This window comes from Bison bison, unplaced genomic scaffold (assembly GCF_000754665.1).
Source record: "Bison bison bison isolate TAMUID 2011002044 unplaced genomic scaffold, Bison_UMD1.0 scf7180017864346, whole genome shotgun sequence".
Taxonomy (NCBI): Eukaryota; Metazoa; Chordata; class Mammalia; order Artiodactyla; family Bovidae; genus Bison; species Bison bison.
In genome coordinates this window covers 2,728,807-2,742,402 of record NW_011494918.1, presented here as the reverse complement: position 1 = coordinate 2,742,402, position 13,596 = coordinate 2,728,807, and the positions used below count along the sequence as shown (strand labels likewise).

The 13,596-nt window shown below is 38.2% G+C and overlaps 1 protein-coding gene and 1 pseudogene across 3 annotated transcripts in view; both read left to right on the top strand.

The window, feature by feature from the left end:
* Nucleotides 1-13,596, top strand: part of ATF6 (activating transcription factor 6) — a 236,733-nt gene that overhangs the window by 134,070 nt on the left and 89,067 nt on the right. The gene's annotated exons all lie outside the window — the stretch shown is intronic.
* On the top strand, nt 4,414-6,243 carry LOC104999178 (annotated as a pseudogene). Its single transcript, XR_826554.1, has one exon. The product of XR_826554.1 is annotated as a proteasome activator complex subunit 3 pseudogene (transcript).

The following is a 13,596-nucleotide window of genomic DNA, read 5'->3' as shown; positions in this document are numbered from 1 at the left end:
ATCCGTCCAGTACATCATTTTTATTATTTTGGGCTGCACTGGGTCCTCGCTGCTGCATGCAGGCTTTCTGTGGTTGCGGTGGGCGGGGCCTGCCCCTTGTGGTGGTGCACGGGCTTCTCGCTGCAGGGGCTTCTCGTTGGGGAGCACAGGCCTCAGCGGTGGCAGCTCGCAGGCCTAGAACGTGGGCTCAGTAGTTGTGGTACACGGGCTTAGTTGCTTCGCAGCATGTGGAATCAATCCTTCTGGACCAGGGATCCAACGCATGTCCCCTGCATTGGCAGGCATGTTCTTATCCTTTGTACCACCAGGGAAGTCCTTCAGTACATTACTGATCCAGGCAGTTTGTAAACAAGGAAGCTATCAGTGACTTGAATGGAGAGCCACTGGCCATAGCATCTTAAAAAGTCAAGAATCTAGGACCCGAAAATCAGTGGATTTTTGTTAAAATCAGTGATTTTTAAGGACCCTTGAAAGTAGACATCACTGTTTCCAAACTATCCCAATTATGTAATTTGTAAGATAAAAATAATGTGAAATTGCTGAAGATATGGCTTTTGCAAGAAGGGGTTCTATTTAGAAACAGAGTTTTCAGTCAAGGTAGCCAATAAACCTTTGTGCTTACTTCACCTATGCTCTCTGTGATATGGGCTCTAAATACTGATGATCTGAGAAATTCAAGCCATTAAAAAAAGATACTTATATTCAACTGTGTAGTACAATTAGTCATCACTGCTAAATAATAAGACAGTGAACGAGAAAATTATATCTTGTTTTGTTTGTCTAGAATACATAGTTCTACTCCTAAGAGTAAAGGGAGATTTTGGACTGTTGATAGACCCTCCTTCAATAATAGCTAACATTTATTGAACAATTACTATATTCCAGGCCCTCTGCTAAACTCTTTACATGTATTAACTAATTTAATCCTCAAAATAATTTTATAGATCTTATTATAGATGAAGAAAATGAAGCACAGAGAGGTTAGATAACTTAGCCTGAGTCACAGTAAGTAGCAAAGCTTAAGATCTGAACATGGCTAACTTCAAACTTTAACCACAATGCCTATATTGCCAACTTGACTTCCCTGGTGGCTCAGACAGTAAAGAATCTGCCTGAAATGCAGGAGACCCAGGTTTGATCCCTGGGTTGGGAAGATCCCCTGAAGAAGGGCATGGCAACCCATTCCAGTATTCTTGCCTGGAGAATTCCATGGACGGAGAAGCCTGGCAGGCGATAGTCCATGGGGTCGCAAAGAGACACGACTGAGTGACTTAACACATTCAATTTCTTTCACTTCATTTAAAGCCATGATCATGTTAGATGTGGAGACTTGATTCTGACAAAAAGGCACTGCAGACTGTTTATTTCTGTACCTTTACTTACAGCAGTCTAGGAAGAAGAATGAAGGAAGAGACATGATATATTTCCCAGGCCTAGAAATTGCTCACTTGGGGGTGTTCACACGTGGTAAATGAAACCATTTGGTCTAGATAACGTAAGATCCATTGCAACCCAGAGTTGAGGTTTTATAAAGACATAAATATTACCACCCACCAGAGTCTTATGATTATCTAGATATAGCCCCACTGATGATATTTCTTCTAACTTTCATAGACAGAAATCAGTGGGGGGGAAAAAAGCTTAGTTTGGAAGATTACATTCCAATCCATGTCGCACACTTACAGGTGTCTCCAATAGTTGATACAACAATAGTTGTTTAGTTTTGTAAGTGGAACTTAGCACCACAGAATCCCATCTTCACAGGGAAGTTTCAGATTTGGAAGATATTTAAAGGACAAATCAATCCATAGATCTGTTGGTATTTCTAAAAGACGAGCGGGGTGTCTGTTATTGGCATCAGTTCATGATGAACCCTACTGGGCTGTGAAGAAAGGAGAAACTGAACTGAACGAGACAACAGTCTATACAGCTGTCCCTAGCCTTCCTCCACCTGTTAGCACTCGGTGTTAATTTCATGGGTCAAATCAAGGCATGCAAGTGCATTAAATAATCTTTAAAACTGACTGCTGATGGTTGATGGCAGAAGAAGAATTAGGAGCTATTACTTTCCTACCAACTGCTACTTTCATTCACAAGACCAGAAAACATTACAAATAAATAAAATTCTTACATCACATCAGAAAAAAGAGCAGTTAAATCCCCCAAAGGATTTTATATTTTATCATTAGACAAGTAAAGAAAATAATTTCACATAAATGGCTACATTAATCACTTATAAACAGAAAGAAACTTCTCTCCTTTTTTAAAACAGCAACTGGAAGAGAGGGGATATATGTGTATGTGTGGCTGACTCACTTTGCTGTACAGCGGAAACTGACACAGCAGTGTAAGCAACTATGCTTCAGTTAAAAAGCAGCTAGAAATGTTTTCTCTTTGAAAACAAAATAACCATCTGTTAAACCATATATATTAATACCTTTGAGGATGTTATTGGTACAAAAAGGAATTTCCATGCTGGCCCTATTGTAATCTTTTATAGCCAAAGTTATGAAGAAAATCAACATTTGGGAAATTGTGGTCATGTTTCAAGATCTGCTTTTTCTTTTCTATTTGACAGCTCTATCTAAATTCTCATAACTCGAATGTAAATATGTGTGTGTAAAAAATGTATGTATATTTAAATCACCTCTTGCTGCTGCTGCTGCTAAGTCGCTTCAGTCGTGTCCGACTCTGTGTGACCCCATAGATGGCAGTCCACCAGGCTCCGCCGTCCCTGGGATTCTCCAGGCAAGAACACTGGAGCGGGTTGCCATTTACGTCTCCAATGCATGAAAGTGAAAAGTGAAAGTGAAGTCGCTCAGTCGTGTCAGACTCTTAGTGACCCCATAGGAGAGGTTTAATATAAGTATAAATAGAAATTATTTACCTAAGCCAAAAAAAAAAAACTTGCATAATATTGAATTCTGCTTTTTCTCATCTCGCCATATCTAAAACTATCACCATGTTAATTTTACTTTCTAAGACTTTCTTGATGCTTCTCTTCAACCCCATTACCACTCCCAATGAGGTGTTTTTTTTCCATTTGGATTATGGTATCTTAGTGTTTTACATATGTAGTTGAAGCTGTGATGAGCTCCCCAGATCCCTCCTCAGAACTTAAGTTTTTATTTCCCAACTGCAAGAAGTCCTGCCGCCAAAGAGCCCTCTTCAGAACTCCCTTGACCCCATCTCAGGATAACTCTGAAGGGCATTACCCAGTTCCCCATGGGGTCCGTCAAGGCTCTGAGATTGCATTGAAGTCCAACTTCTCCCAGTTCTGTCTCTTCCTTTCCATAGGTGTTTATCTTAAGAACACTCCCTAATAAACTTCCAGTAAGCAACTTCTCTGCTTGCTAGGGACCCAACCTGTAACAACATATTTGTCTTGTTGATATTTTCCTTTTGGTTCTAGATATTCTGAAGTTCTAGTTAGCTAAAATCTTACTATGTCAAGATCATTTCATCAGGCATGTATTGAGCACCTGTAAAGGAAATAAAACTTGGCTCCTGTCCTGAAGGAGTTTACAGCCTGATCAAAGTGACAATTACATTTGAAACTATACTATAGCATCTTTAGAATAATCCTTAAAAAAAAAAACCCCTAAACTTCAATAATTTTAGAATAAAAGTGAGTGGCATGGATTTTACTCTGTGGGTTGCAAAGAAGAAAAGGAAAATATTTCAGGGAAAGGAAAATGAATATAAATAAATAGGGTGAGAGTTTAGAAGACTATTGAATTTGTCTTTATGATTCCAGAAAACTTTAAGGAAAAGGTAGTTTTTTTACTTTTTATTTTGAATTAAGTAGAAACTTACAGAGAATTTATAAGACTAATACTGATCTCTCATACAGTCTATACAGAGTCATCAATTTTTATCATTTCTCCACATGCTTCAGCATTCTCATTCTCTATACACATGCACACACTGACAAACATACACACTTTTTCTGAAGCATCTGAGAATAGGTAAATGCATCATACCACTTTATCCCTTAATATTGTAGTGTGTGCTTCCTAAAAACAAGGATATTAACCTCGGTAAGCACCATACACTTAGAATTCAGGAAATCTGTTACTTTAATCTACAGTCTAGATTTAACTGTGATTATTCACCAAAATGAATTTTTAGAAAAGTTCTGTAACTTAACATTTGCTATAAATTTAAACTAAAAATTATATGAAGTAAGCCATAGAAGATCTCAGAAGTTTTCTAACTTGATTAAAAATATAATAGTGCACTCGCTTCTGACTTTTTATGTATGCTTAGTTGCTCAGTCGTGTCCGACTCTTTGCGACCCTGTGGGCTGTAGCCCACCAGGCTCCTTTGTCCATGGAGCTTCTCCAGGCAAGAATACTGGAGTGGGTTGCCGTGCCCTCCTCCAGGGGATCCTCCCAACCCAGGGATCGAACCCGCATCTTCCCCATTGCGGGCAGATTCTTTACCGACTGAGTCACCAGGGAAGCCCTCTGACTTTCTAAGGGGAAAGCATGGATAGTCTCAGATTACATGTAAAGATGTGATTTAAAGCTCTTCATAAGTGAGACTTGCTCTTGGGAGCCCATTTCGTGAGGTGACTTTCAAAAGAGATTGTGTATTCTGGATCTAAGGACTGTGGATTTCCTTGACTTCCGTCGTCACAGCTTAAGTTTAACGATGTTCTTTGGAACTGTCTTCCAGCCCGTAGGGGCCAGTAAATAGGGGATGGGCCGCCCAGATAACTAGATCCGGCTGGGCTCCCTCCCCACCTACACACATGTGGTCAGGGTGCCATCGGGAGTGGTCAGCGTGCCATCGGGAGTGGTCAGCGTGCCATCGGGAGTGGTCAGCGTGCGGCTCCGCTTCCACCGCGTGCCAGTCCGCAGAGACCCTGGGACGTCACTTCGGCCTAGCGGGCCCTGGTCTGTTGGGAGTTGGCGGTGGCGCCGGAAGCCCAAACCCGTATCTGCTCCAACATTCGACGCCCCTGGCGGTCATGGCTTCTCCACTGAAGCTAGAGCAGGACGTGCTGGGGAAAGTAGATTCATTCCGGGCCCGCATCGCCCAGGAGGCCGAGGATCTAGTGTCCACCTTCTTCCCTCAGAAGCTTTCGGAGCTAGATAGTCGCGTCCAGGAGCTCCGCCTGCAAGACTTGTCCAGAATCCGTTCAGTGCCAGCCCCAGAGAGCCTCATTGCCCCAGAAAGCCTCATCACCCCAGACACTGCGGGTGATGGGCCCAAGCGGGATCCGCCACCTCTGCAGACCCAGTCCTCCATCAAGGTACTAGCACTGCCTGGCGGCGAGGGACAGCTTCTGCGGAGCAACCAGCATCTGGTGGAGCTGATTGAGCGTGTAAAGCCTGAGATCGAGCTGCTGAGAGAGAAATGCAACACGGTGCGGATGTGGGTGCAGCTGCTCATTCCGAAGGTGGAAGACGGCAACAACTTCGGCGTGTCCATCCAGGAAGACACCGTGGACCAGCTGTGGACCGTGGAGAGCACAGCAGCCTCCTATCTACGCCGCTTCTCCACCTACTACAACACCCGGGCAAAGTTGGTATCCAAGATAGTGAAATATCCCCAGGTGGAAGATTATCGCCGCACTGTAGCGGAGGTCGACGAAAATGAGTACCTGAGTGTGCGCCAGATCCTGCTCCATTTACGGAACCAGTATGCCACTTTGCATGATGTAATCCTCAAGAATATCGAGAAGATCAAGACCCCGCGGAGCACCAACACTGACAACCTTTACTGAGGACCTTTCTCCACCCTACTTCCTTCAGGAGTTGGCTGAGCTGTTCAGAAGGCTGGTTATCTACAGGTGACGAAACAACTGGAAATGTGCGTTACTCTTTAGAGACTGTTTCGTAGCTTATCCTCATACTAAATCCTCTTGGTGTAATTTTTATTTGATTTTTCTTTGGGGAGAGAGAATGGGATCAAGCCATCTGGTTGAAGGTGGTAAGGCTGGTCAAGGAGAAAGGATGGCCATTTTAAAAACAGCTTTATAGATGAATGTTGGCTAAGGTTTCTTTTTTTATGGCATTGGTGATATCGAATGGTTTCAGGGGTTAATTAAAAAAAAGTTTTAAAGAAAGTTCAATGACGCTTTTCTTAAGGTTCTGCTCTGTTACTTTGTTCAAACCTCAGAAATGCTCCTTTTATACCATCTTTTGTTTTTTGCAAGAAAAAGAGTTTAAAGGGATGCGTTTAGGTCATTGTATGCTTTCAATTTAGCAAATTGAAATAAAAATCATTTTTTGATGGCCTGTGTGCTTATCTGAACTTTAATTTTCAGATGTGTAGTTTTCCTCCTCCTCAGCTGGACTCATACCTTTGGTATTTTTCAACTCTGATGTGTAAGAAAAATGAGCATATAAAGAGGGATAGATCTCAGTTGTTCTAAAGAAATGGGCATCTATACCTCCCTTAGACTGGAGAGAAATCTGTGAAAATGGCTTCCTGGCACAATCTTCTGCCACCTCAGCATCATCTATTTTCCTTTTACACACAGTTTAGAGTTTCTTCTGTATATCCATTTGTTTAAGTCCCTGCTAAGTCCTTCAAGCTTTATATCACATTTTTTGCCCTCAACTGATTTTCAACTCCTGTACCCTTTTGTCCCTTAAGATATTTCTTATTTCTTAAAAGTTTTCCTGTCAAATTATATGGGTCATTTTTAAAATCTAAAGCCTCTAAAATGTGACTGGGTTTTTTCCTCCTTCCTGCTTTTGCTGCCCAGTTTAGGGGAAACCATTGTCATCTCAGTAGTGATCTATATTGTTGGTGTATTTCAAGTCCAGCATTTTCAAATTTTATTTGCCGGTAAGGTAAATTACTATACCCTGAGTCACCTTATGCATCAGAGAATTTTTTGCAGTTATTGAATGATGAATCTTTCTTCCATGGTGGGTTTTTGTTTTTTTTTTTTTTCAGAATTCTACTTTATCTGGTGATGAAGATACTTCAGCCAGCTGAAGTATATTTATTGAAAACTTTTTCAGTGGGACTTTACCGGTGGCTCAGACGGTAAAGCGTCTGCCTACAATGCGGGAGACCCAGGTTCAATCCCTAGGTTGGGAAGATCTCCTGGAGAAGGAAGTGGCAACCCACTCCAGTACTCTTGCCTGGAAATCCCATGGACGGAGGAACCTGGCAGGCTACAGTCCATGGAGTGGCAAAGAGTCAGACAGGACTGAGCTACCTCACTTTCACTTTCACTTTTTTTTTCAGTATTAGTATTATTTGAGGATCTTCGTCACTCAAAATCAGCATTTGTGGAAGTTATATAATACACAATTGGAAAAAGAGTGGGAGTTACTTTTGTTGCCTTTTTATATACAAGAATGAGATTATTCCCATGTACAATTGACAGCTTCATCTTTTTTTCCCATTCAGCTAAAAGTGCCCTGAATCCTCATGAGAGTTTTTTAAGACTACGCATAATAAGTTATGACCTTAATCTTTTAATGTATTTTAAGTAATACTTTCATGCAATAAATTATTCCTCAAATGAGTTTTTGGTAGGGAAATTATGAGGGATTAAATTTATTTTTGTGAAAAATGAGAATGTATTTCCCATTGGAAATTTTTCTCACATAATATAAGACCCTCTGAAACTAGGTAACTATCCAAGTGAGAGTCTAGAATCTATTATTAAAACTTGCTTGTGATTCTACTCCCTTCCCCCCTTTTTTTGCAATATCTTTCCTTACTATAAGTGAAACTACCTTCAGATCTTGCTTCAGATAGGATCAAAACATGATTATCTTCTCTTTTCATTGATCTTAATCATTCCTCCCTCACTCCCCCGTTTCCCCATTTAATGAATGAAATCACTTTTGAAGGAGACTTTTTTGTTTAGGAGTTTCTTTTCAACAATGCATTTTGGTTGCCAAGGGTGAAAACCAGCATGAACCTTTATCGTACAGACTTGACTCTAAAGGCTGCTATAAAAACATTTCCTATTTAACAGTAAGAATTGTTTAATGTGTAAAGCAGAGATGTTTTCTTTTGCATCTTTTTTAAAAAAGAAATATTTCTTATTTTGAATTATACCACATTTCTAGTGGGTGGTTTTGTTTTTCTAAGTGAATAGTGATGTTCATTACTTTTTTTTCTGGGGTAGTGTCAAAGTCTATGCAGGAAGAGCATGGTGATTTTGGGCACCTCTTCTTTTTCATTTTCCTTATCTTTTTCACTTGAAGGAGTAAAATAGCTGTTTCTTCCTGAGTGAAGTGAATTAGAGACATAATCACCTTTAAAAAATTTTTATTTATATTTATAACTATAACGCATCCTTATAACTGAGCCCGTTTTACTAAAATATACATGAATATGTGTCTATATTAACCTATATAGATGAGAAAAAATTGTAAACTGATTTAGTGGAAGCTTTATTTTCAAAGTAAACTTCTAAAAAATGATGCCCCAAGATAGAACAAGTTTATTCTTTCATTGAACTTCTGAAAAGCCTGCATCTTTCAAATTGGACCTTGTAAAAAACAAAAGATATTGCCTAATAGAAAGACTTCTGGTTGCATTTAACATTCTTCCTCAAGAGTTCTCTTTATTTCCCTTGTAAGGTATTAGATCTGATTCAGATTAAGTGCCAGGAATTCTACGTCAGTTGATGTCGTTTGACAGGCATGTAATTGCATGCCAGTGTGTAATCGACAGTGTAAGGAAGTCCAATTGTTGCTTGTTTTTCAACCATAGTTAATCATCTAAGGTTTAAAATACCTGTTCCATACATAATACCACCATCATCTTGCTTGTTTCTTATTCTTTTAAACTGTCATACCCTATGCCAGTTCAGTTCAGTTGCTTAGTCATGTCCAACTCTTTGCAACCCCATGGACTGCAGCACACCAGGCTTCCCTGTCCATCACCAGCTCTCACAGCTTGCTCAAACTCATGTCCATCGAGTCGGTGATGTCATCCAGCCATCTCATCCTCTGTCGTCCCCTTCTCCTCCTGCCTTCAGTCTTTCCCAGCATCAGTCTTTTCCAGTGAGTCAGTTCTTTGCATCAGGTGGCCAAAGTTTTGGAGTTTCAATTTCTTGATGCTGACCCTATGCGAGATTGAAATAAATTATCTCTAATACCCAAGCATGTCTTTTACTAAGACAATATGCTTGTCCTTTTTAGTTCAGATTTCTGGTATTTGCATTTTTCTCCCTGTTCTAACACTATATCAAACAAATTTGGAGCTGGTGCCTACTTCTGCAAAAATCAAGCCCTTTATGATTTCTCCTTGCATATGGTTGCAAAAGCTTTTATTGTAATGAGCCTATTTCAGGACTGGTATCAAAGCATGGTAGCCAATATGTATCATTTGCTGTTAGTCTTAAAGCCTCTTTTAAATTCCTTTTAAAAAGAGCTGAATTGAAAGAGTGTGTGTTTCATATTTTGTTCTTAGGAAATGGTTTGAAAAACTCATTTGAAATTAATTTTAGTTTTAAATTCTTTTTATGATTCGTGAAAGCTTCTAACTCAGATTTGATTGGAAATTCTGAAATTGGTAGATCTGGTTTTTAGAACCGAGTGATATACCTTTCTTAAGCCATAAAACTGATATAGAAGAGACTCAAAGTTCTTAAGTTTTGGAGCATAGAAGTTTTTTTTTTTTTTAATTATCAAATTGTTTATAAATTCTTTGGTTATTAGAAGCAACTTTTTAAATTGTCTTAATGAGGTTTTCATATTTCTGCAGAACTCTTACCAAATAGCCTCAGCCATTAATAGATAACTGTGATCAATTTAAAATGTTTTTTCAGTTTCAAAAGGACTATCTCAATGCTCAGAAATTTGAAAAACAAACAGGGAGAAGTCATCTCTAGTCATCCACTAGTTTAATGAAATCATTGAAGCTTATGTGTGGGTTTCATTTATTTTAAGAAATACATCTTATATTATTGCAACAAAGATTATGTAAATTTCTATAGAAGATAAGCATTTATATTTAAATCAAGTTTTACTAATTAGAATTTCATTTGGCTGTTATCCCCCAGATTCAGATAGCAACAGATGAACCCCCTTTAATTTTGTCTTTCAAGGATTCCTAAGGCTCTGTTACCTAGCTGTGGCAATGATATGCAGCTAGGATAAGGGTTTTGACCACAATGTGGAAAATAGAGATCAAGTAGTGAGGAAGACGTGTGCCTAGGTTACTGTGGGAATGTCTAGATACTTACATTAGGATTTTACTCCGATTTTGATTTGAGGTTCCATAGTGGAATTAACCATTTTATTGTTTAGTGTTTATCCCATTCCCCCTCAAAAAACATTTTTATTACCTCTGTCAATATGTTCAAGAAAGCACTCATTGTCTTGTACTGATTAGATGAGTTGTTCCTTCTTACAGTGATTTGGTATGAGTAGGAGGGAATCCTACTTCCTTTGTCAACATTTAAACATTTCTGAAAGATGCTATTGTGCACTGACATCAAGGCATTTTTTTAAAAATTACTGATCTTTTTGAAAAAACAAAGGACTCAGTCAGTTACAGAAACAGGTGTTGGACCACCCTTGTTCTCTGAATTACAACACTGTAGTGCTAACACATAAGTATCTGCCCACCTGGAACTGAAATTGTCCATGGGAAATAAAATAGAAATGTCGAAGTTTCATGACTTATCTTTTCATCAACAGTCATAGGTGTTTAATATTAGATGATTATACATTTGTATGTGTTTTTTCTTTGCTTTCTTTTTTGTGATAAGTCTTTAAGTTTCTAAAGTTAGTTAGCAGAATCTTATCAGTGAAGCTTAGTGATCCTAGTCACTCAAATTTAAACTATTTCAATACTAAACTGAACTTAATGAATTCTCTCACATAGAGAACGTCGTGTCATTTTTCCTTGTGAAAAACTATCAGGAGCTAATGAACAGGAACTAAACCCGCCTGCAGAATTAAGTTCCTTTTATAACTTGTCCATTTATTTTAGCTTTGTTATTTAATCTCACTCTTAACAAAGTTTTGCAACATGACCTTGGAAACACTATTTGTTTCAGATAATACAGCATTTTGAAATTCTTGAATAAATATATAGCTTCCAGTTAAGGTTTTTGATGTACTTTTGCCTCCTTAATTTTACAGATGAAGAAATTTAGATTCAGAGAATTATATAACATCACACAACTTACGTGACAGAAGTCTAGAAGCCAAATCATCTTCCATTTCAGGCTAGTGCTTTATTCACTGCACTGTACTGCATCTTCATTTTCAATAAATGAGATTATAGTGTCTTAAAAGGGAGTTCTAGAAACGTGCAAACCAGTAGCCACAAATTAACATATCACTACGAAGTGGTGTATTACTTTATTATATGAAATTTAAGAGAAGTTGAAATGTTTCTAAACCAGAATGGGCTATAGTATTTTTACTAAAAGATTATATAAAGGTATCGGTATCCGTAACTTTATTTTGGTCATAGAAATGACCCTTACTAAGGAGTCAATACCCCCAGGAGTTTGAGTACTCCCATTCCACTTCTCCTGAGGAGACATTCTAAACTATCAGCCATGCCATTTGTGGTGGTGGTGGTTTAGTCGCTAAGTCGTGTCCGACTCTTGTGACCCCATGGACTGTAACCTGCCAGGCTCCTCTGTCCGTGGGATTCTCCAAGCAAGAATACTGGAGTGGGTTGCCATTTCCTTCTGCAGGGGATCTTCCTGACCCTGGAATCAAACCTGGGTCTCCTGCATTGCAGACAGATTCGTGTTGGAGGGAGGTGCTATTACAGCATTTGGAGATAGGTGGGGAGAAATATAGTACAAGATTTTATTTATTTCACCTTTGAATTTATGGGTTTAAAATATCTTACTGACCAAGTCACCTACCCTCCCATTGTTTACCACCAAAGAACTGCTAAGTGGAGTTGTTAAGGCCCTGTCCGTAATAACCTACAGAATAAAGGGGAAAGCAGAGGAGTGATAGGTTTTTGTTGGAGACGAAGGCTCAAAGGACCATTTCCCAAAAGAAGTTTATCCTCTAGAGCGTCACAGTGTTCGTTATAGTAGCCACTAATCTTCAACTCTAACTGGTCCTAATGGAGATGTGTTGTAAGAGCAAACTACACACCAGAGTTTGAAGACTAAGAACTTGAAGAAAAAAAGTAAAATAGCTCAATAATTTTTACACTGATTACATGCAAATTGAATCATAGTATTTTTAATATGTTGGGTAAAGAAAATAGATTATTAAACTTAATTTCACCCATTTCTTTTTACTTTTTTATTACTAGAAAGTTTACATGTGACTTGCATATATGGTTCACAATATAGACCTTAGGCAACATGCTTAGAGCTAAGATTTCTAAGTTAATTGGATTGAGTCTTGAAGCTGAACCAAAACCTTCTATGGGGACATTATGGGGACATTACCTGAGGACACTGATTTGTCTTTTTTTCATAATGTATGGTAAAAGTGAATCAAGCCTTCTCAGAGTTCAACTTCATCTTGGAACTTGGAGTGCCTAAAGGGAGTGGATGGCCAGCATGCCACTTAAACATATCTTCTAAATATCTTATCTCTTATCCACACTTATGATGAGAGCCTAGAGTACTAGCCTTCTGTATTGCTAACTCAGGGTGATTCCGTATGCTTTAGAAACCTAATAGATGGTAAGGTTGACATCTTATTTTGAAGGTTGACTTTCCTAACAATTTTTACCTGGATGAAGGAATAATGTACTTATGGATACCTTCAGGCAAAGTCAGGCTCATCCTCAAGGAACAGCATTTGAACACTCAGTGAAATCTGGAAAATTCCACTGAATTCCTGTAATACTGTTTCTCTGTATTATTTTTATGTGTACACGTATAATACCTTCTTTAGGTAAGTTTCTTGAGAATAGTGAGGGACTTTTTTTAATTCACTCTTTATCCTTTTGGTGTTTTGCATATAATAAATTTATAAAGCATTTTGAATTTAACTGAGCCACAACTTGATCAAACTAAAGAAAATTGTTTTCTCATCAGACATACATTAATAGTAAGTGAGGTACTTTGTTACAACTGCACATGTTTGTGGATGTATACCCAGGAATATGTAACAATGAGAGACGTCTAAAAATCTGATCATAATTAAAGACCAATTTTAGGCTTCTAATTAAACGGTTTTTAATCACAATAATATAAATGTTTTAAAGTACTTCTGGCAATTCTCCTTCAATATTCCCAGTGATTTCATTAAGCCTATTCACCCTGCAACAGCTGCAAGTTATTCCAAACATCTGTACTGAATTCCCATGCTGTATAAGCCCATTTGAAAACAACTCTCTCACCCCATTAACGGCATCAGTAATTCTCTTATTACTTTTCTAACCAACAGTTATGAAGAAATTTGTATATCAAAGAGTGAAAAGTTTTTTTTTCAAAATTGATTCTCTATGGTCATGAACATAATGCTTTACCCTTCCAGATTTCTGATTTTAAAAAGTTAATTTCTTAAATACTTAAAGGTACATAGTTTATTAAATACTCAAGAAAGAATTCTCTTAGATTTTAAGTTTTATTTGCTAATATAAAGACTTAAAATATTCTGGTTAAAATTATTTCATAAATTTTAAACAGTTTAAAAAGTATGGTGAGGTCAAGACATCACTGTCTTATTC